The sequence below is a fragment of the Myotis davidii genome, unplaced genomic scaffold (genome assembly GCF_000327345.1).
Source record: "Myotis davidii unplaced genomic scaffold, ASM32734v1 scaffold309, whole genome shotgun sequence".
Lineage (NCBI taxonomy): Eukaryota > Metazoa > Chordata > Mammalia > Chiroptera > Vespertilionidae > Myotis > Myotis davidii.
The window spans coordinates 78097-84804 of NW_006383013.1; the positions used below are offsets into that span (position 1 = coordinate 78097).

Genomic DNA, 6708 nt, shown 5'->3' on the forward strand with positions numbered 1-6708 from the left:
TAATTAATCAAAAAAAATAAAAAAATAAATTCAAGTTTAAAATGAAAAAAAAATAAATTAAAAAAAGAAACAAAGAAAATAACCACACATTTAAATAAAATAAAATAAAGATTTTGCTATCTGATCAGAAAACTCAAAACTTCAATCTTGATTAGAAGAATATAAGGTATCAGCAAGCAAGTGGAGAGAAATAGAGTTTTGGTGGGGAGAGAAGAGGAAGTCACTGAACATTAATTATTAATATAGCAGCTCCTTGGTTAATTTATTTAAGATGACTAGGAATCTCTTTCTACTGCTTAATCCTAAACTCCATTGGAAAGGACCAGTGAGAAGGCTTGGTCGAGTTACAATTGCTGGGAACCTACTTCCAAGAGCTACAGGAGAGACTAGTGTCCCACCTTCTATTTTTTTTTTACTTTTTTTTTTTTTAAGAGAGAGAGCATGCGGAAGGGAGGCGGTGGGGAGGAGCAGAAAGAGAAACCTGGATGTGTAGCCATTGAATGGTTGCCTCCCACATGCGTCCTCACCAGGGGAGGGGATGGAACCTGCAATCCTGGTACATGCCCTTGACCGGGAGTCCAACCCGAGACTCTCAGTGCACAGTTTGATGCTCTAACCACTAAGCACACCAGCCAGGGCCCAATCTTCTTCTAAGTCTACAATATCTTACCCAGGCTCCCCCAGCATCTAAGACTAGCAATTCTCAGTCTATTCCCTTGCATTCTGACATGCTTTCCTGAGTGGAAGAAAACAAAGGAAGAGTTAAAGCAAACCATGGAAACTACACAGAACAAAAAATATGTCCATGGGAGAATGTTGCAAATAGGATCATCCTCCTTTACATATGTCACTCCAGGAAAGCAGCCAAGAACAGCTCACTCCTCTAGACATACTTCCTGCAGATGCTCCAGACTCCCCCTTAAGCACATCAGTGTTTTCATTCTCCTTTAGTTTCAACCCTCCTTTTGCCCCAAGATTTCTAAGTGTATACTTTATATTCTCAAAAATATATGGCAATAAGATAATGCATATATGGCAATAAGATATGTATCAGTATCTGTGTCTCACACCTGAAATATCCTAAAGTCTTACAGAATATTTCTACCTTTAATAATGAAATTTTCAATATATTACTGAAACAGATTTTCTTTGCAAATAAGACTTAATGTGTCAAGATTTTTAAAAAAATAAATAAGCAAATTTTAAAAATAAAACAATTGTTTCCTTTCTCCCTAGCCCTATCAAAGAAACATATCAGAATTCAGAAATCAGCCGAATTCAAGATCTATTATGTAGAAATCAAAATATATTAAACCTAAAATAAAATGTAGCTTTTCAAGTACTCTATTAAATAAGACTTTACTTTAAGGTGATAAGTTCACTGCGACCTTTCCTATGAAAGGAATCCTCCCAGCAAACTAAAAACCAAATATAGGTGTTTTGTACTTTGAAAGTACTAGATTTTAAGAACCAACATTTCCATTAGGATTTGCTATATGGATAGCTGGAGGGCTACCAATATAGTAAGAAGTAGAGAAAGCAGATTAAAAGCTACTTATAAAAGACAAACTTTACTGAAATAGAAAATAAACTTAATTAACTGTTAATTGAATTCCACTTTTGAAAATCATTTACATGAATAATCTTTGATATGTAAAATTGAGTCTCATTTAAAATGATTTAAATTGTGCCATCTGGAGCACACAGTTTCTTTGGTATTGAAAAACCACTACTGATTAAGAAATCTCACTGTAAAATTAGTTGAGCAAGCAAAGCTATTCATAGATAAGTATGATTAAATTATGGATAAGTCAACTGACTAAAGTCCATTTATTGAGAAGCAAGTAAGTAGCCGTAACCAGTGTTAGCTCAGTTGGTTGGACCTCGTCTCATGCACCAAAAGATTGCCAGTTTGATGCCCAGTCAGGGCACATGCCCAGGTTATGGGCCTGATCCCTGATGGGGGGCATTCAGGAAGTAGACATGTTAAGCTCTCACAACAATGTTTCTCTCTCACTTTCTCTCTAAAAAGCAATAAAAATATGTAAGAAAAAATAAAGGAAAAGTAAGTAGCCCTGGCCAGGTAGCTCAGTTGGTTAGATCATTGTCTGGATATGCCTGGTTGCAGGTTTGATAGAGTCAAGATACATACAAGAAGCAACCAATGAATACATAAATGAACAAGTCATATCGCCCCCACCTCTATCAATAAAGAAAAATAAAACAGAAGTAATCAAACAAGTCAATACTTAATATTATAAGGATGAGCTTTTACATTTTCCCACACTTGATTATTAAGATTTTGCATTCCTCCATCAATTAGTAAAGAACTGAATGATCTAACAAATGTGCCCACCAACTGTATAATGATTTAAAGCAGCAGCCGCCAACCAGTGGTCCGTGAACCACTGGTGATCCGTGAGGTCTGAAAGGTTGGTGACCACTAATTCAAAGAATAATCATTTTGGTGGTAGTGATGCTACATTTAACTCAATGAGAGGAATTCAAAAGCTTTCATCCTTGGAACCTTTGTTCCCCAAAATCAGTAAATTTGTTTTGTGAAAAGATTACTTATGATTTTCAACTCAAACATGCAATGATTGTTTTGCAGTCTTCCAAACAAAAATAAAAATTTTAACAAAACATAAAAATCTGAACTAAAACTACAAATAATTTTTGAGAGAGAAAAAATTATCTTAACATCCTACTGCAAAGCCTCATCAGTAGTTTCTTCACAATTTTACAAAACATTAATGAAAGGGTTACATAAATCCACTAGATTAAAATTTTAAAGAGAGATGCAACAATCTGTTTTCAATGCTGCTTTCTCTGTTCTTATACCCATAAAAACAGATCTAAATAAACCCTTTGCAAATAATAAACCACCTAGTTTTTATAGAAAAATCAAACCAAGAACAGCACAAAACACACATATATATTCTCAATATACCTTAAAGTGGATTACATTTAGGTCCTTCAAACAAGTTATATTAACAGCATATGCCACATCCAGTTCATTCCCAAGGGAGAAAACCATCAGAAAAAAAGCTCCTACTTAATAAACTATTTACTTTGCTGTTAAGCCTCTGCCATAGGTGTATTTTACTATCCAGTATTATTACTATTATTTTCTTTTTTAAATTGATCTTTATTGTTGAAAGTATTACCAATGTCTCCCTTTTTCCTCCTATTGACCGCCTCCACCCTTCTCCCACCTCCTAACCAGGCCTTCACCACACTACTGTCTGTGTCCATGGGTTATGCATAACCTACCCTATATAATCCTATCCTACATAATAAAAGGGTAATACACAAATCCACCAAACAAATCCATACCGGTCGCTATGATGCACACTGACCACCAGGGGGCAGACGCTCAATACAGGAGCTGCCCCCAGGTGGTCAGTGTGCTCCCACAGCGGGAGCACCGCTGAGCCAGAAGCCAGGCTTACGAACCATGGCAGTGATGGGAGCCTCTCCCATCTCCGCAGCAGCACTAAATATGTCCGACTGTCATAGCAGCACAACTTACCATAGTGAAGATTTGGAAACAGCCTAAGTGCCCATCAGCAGATGAATGGATTAGAAAACTGTGGTACATCTACACAATGGAATACTATGCTGCTGTAAAAAAGAAGGAATTCTTACCATTTGCAACAGCATGAATGGAACTGGAGAGCATTATGCCAAGTGAAATAAGCTAGTCAATGAAAGAAAAATACCACATGATCTCACTCATTTATGGATAATAAAGACCATTATAAACTGATGAACAAAAATAGATACAGAGCCAGAGCAGCATTGAACAGACTGTCAAACTACAGCGGGAAGCCGGGGAAGGGTTGGGTGGCAGGGGGCGGTAAGAGATCAACCAAAGGACTTGTATGCATGCATATACCCACTGCCCCCTTCCCTCTGAAATACTAGTACATCAGTCTGTTGCATGCTTCATCACTATTTCTTCTCTCTCCAAAAATCTAAAATACAGTGAAATATATCTGGTTCCCTTTAAAATGCTTTCCTAGCCCATCTAGGTGCAGCTTAGTGGTTGAGCATGAACCAGGAGGTCATGGTTCCATTCCCAGTCAGGGCACATGCCCAACCAAGTTGTGGGCTCGATTCCCAGTGGGGACATGCAGGAGGCAGCCAATCAATGCTTCTCTCTTATCATTGATGTTTCTATCTCTCCCTCTCCATTCCTCTCTGAAATCAATAAAAATATATTAAAAAATAAAAATAAAAATATTTTAAGACGCTTTTCCATTATGTTTTGTATTAGTGTAAGGCCATGAACAGTTTTACGATACTTTTACTCTAAAAAACAAATACCCTTTCATTTTTCTCTTTTGAAATGTGTCATACTTGGTTTTTATTTTCTATATATATATATATACTGTTCTCAAACCAGTCCATATCAGTGTTAATATTTAATATGTCTGTGTATATTTAGGGTTTTTTACAAACAATATTTTACAGTAGGGTGGTAAAAAAGAAAGGGTTAAACAAGGAGGCATAAGTGAAACAAGGTGTGCCACATCACATCTGAAAAACACCACTCAATTTCATTTCTCTGCCTCAACTTCCCTTAAGTTCTCATACCAAAGAGTCTCAATATCTAAAAAGAGGTACAACGCGATATATGATAAGGCAAACACAGAAGAAATAAAATCAGAAACTGAAGAAATTTAATAGAATTTTTCACAACCTGAGAAAGAGTTAGCACAAACAGAAGACAAATAAGTAATAAACCCAGTCCCTAAATACTCCTACTGCACTGTATGGCTCAAGACAGTTTTTCAGTTTTTTGACTGTCAGAAATACATATTACATTGTGACTTACAAATGTATGAGAGAAATTTCCCAAAACAATACTTTTCCTTACCAAGTGCAATGCTAGTCAATTCTGTTCATCTATTTCATTTTCTTTTCTTTTCTTTTTTCTTTTTTTTTTTAGAGAGAAGGGAGAGAGAGAGAAACACCGATGTGAGAGCAAAACATCCATTGGCTGACTCCTGCACACCCCCTGGATAGTGTAAGCCACTAAAAACTGATTTGATAAATTACTAGTAAATCATGATCCACAGTTTGAAAAACAAGCTTAAAATAGAGGGCCCCTTAGATTAAGATATTTTTTGCAATATGCCTCTGACCCTAGCAGGGTAGACAGGTATTTTAAGGTTGCCACAATATTATTGTTTTCATTTAAAGCAGTGGCTTCTGCCCCAGTCAGTTTTGCTCACTGGATGGAGCATTGGCCCACTGACTGAAGGGCCCTCGGTTCCATTCCAGTCAGGGAAACATACCTGGGTTACAGGCTCAATCCCCCGCCCAGGAGGCAACCAGTCGATCTCACATCTAAATTTCTCTCTCTCTGTCTCTCCCCATCCTTTCCACTCTCTCTTAAAAAAAAAAAAAGAAAAGAAAAATATCCTCTGGTTAGAATTAAAAATAAATAAACAAACAAATAAATAAATAACAGTGGTTCTTAAAGTGGATCAACATAAGCATCACCTGAAATAAACGTAAATTCTTAAGCCCCACCCAGACATACTGAATCAGAAATGCCCTGGGGCCAGCCGTGTGTAGTTTACCAAGCCCCCCAGGTGATTCCGCTGCAAGCTCAAGTTTGAGAACCACCTCCTTAAAGAACTCTGGTCTGTCTTCATCCTCTCTTTAAAAATCCAGGACACACGCTTACTCTGTACCAGTCACTATTCTACAAGTTCTACAAATATTAACTCGTGTGAAAAATGCAAACCTATAAAGTAGAAGTTACTATCATCCCTATTATACAGATGAGAAAACCTTTGCAGAGAGGTGAAGTTGTCTAAGCTAAGCGGTGGAACTAGAATTCAAACGTCTTTCTAACTTGGCAAGGGTGTGCCCCTCCTCTGCATGTCTCCCCTCTCTCTGTTCAAGTCCCCAGTCCTACTTCTTCATAGTCCTCCCCTTTCCTCTTCCAAAGGCCCCCATCCTGTCAACGTCCCTATTTTCTAATATTAACTGCTGTCATCCCTAAAACAAATTTCTTGCCGAAAACACTGGAAGGTGAGTCCCTTCCCCTTGCCTTCAGGACCCTTTCTCTGGTTCTGGATGGCATCTTCGCATTAGGAAGCTGAGGTTCCTCCTCTCTCTCAAGTCCTCAGAGCTTATTAATGACCTCGCTGCTCAAGCCCCTCATCTCCTGGCCAGTTGCACGAGACCACTGCTCTCCTCGGAGCAACCGGCTCGCCCCTGCTCCGCCCCACCTTCTCCTCCCTTCCCACAAGGAAATTATTTCTCCCCGCCCACCTGCTGGTGGTTCAGCCGGACTCCTAACTGAAAGAGCCTCCACTCCCCGGCTGGACCTCTCACCCCGTCTCAAACCCGAGTTACTCCTCGAGAATACACCCCCCGCCCGGTGTCTGGGGATCCTTAGACCCAGCAGTTCCTAGTTCAGCCTTGAGTCTCCCATCCGAGACCAGCGGTGGGGGGGCAGGGCGCTCCGGTTCCGCCCAAGCTGTTCGAGGTCTCCACGGGACCGACCCTCCCGAGACCCGCAGCTCCCTAACTCCCCGGAGTCCTTCTCCCCCCTACTGTTACGGATGCTCAGGGGGGTTCCCACCCGCTCCCCGCCATTCCTCTACGCCCTCGCTAGGACTCAGGTCGCTCCCTGTCATCCCGGACCCCCGCCGCCCTCCGTCTCCTTCGAACCCGGGAGCCTCCCAG

The 6708-nt window shown here is 39.8% G+C and overlaps 1 long non-coding RNA gene across 2 annotated transcripts in view; it reads right to left on the reverse strand.

Annotated features, from left to right (window-relative positions):
* LOC107181656 overlaps window positions 1–6708 on the reverse strand; it is a 46684-nt gene that overhangs the window by 39593 nt on the left and 383 nt on the right. The window lies entirely within an intron of this gene.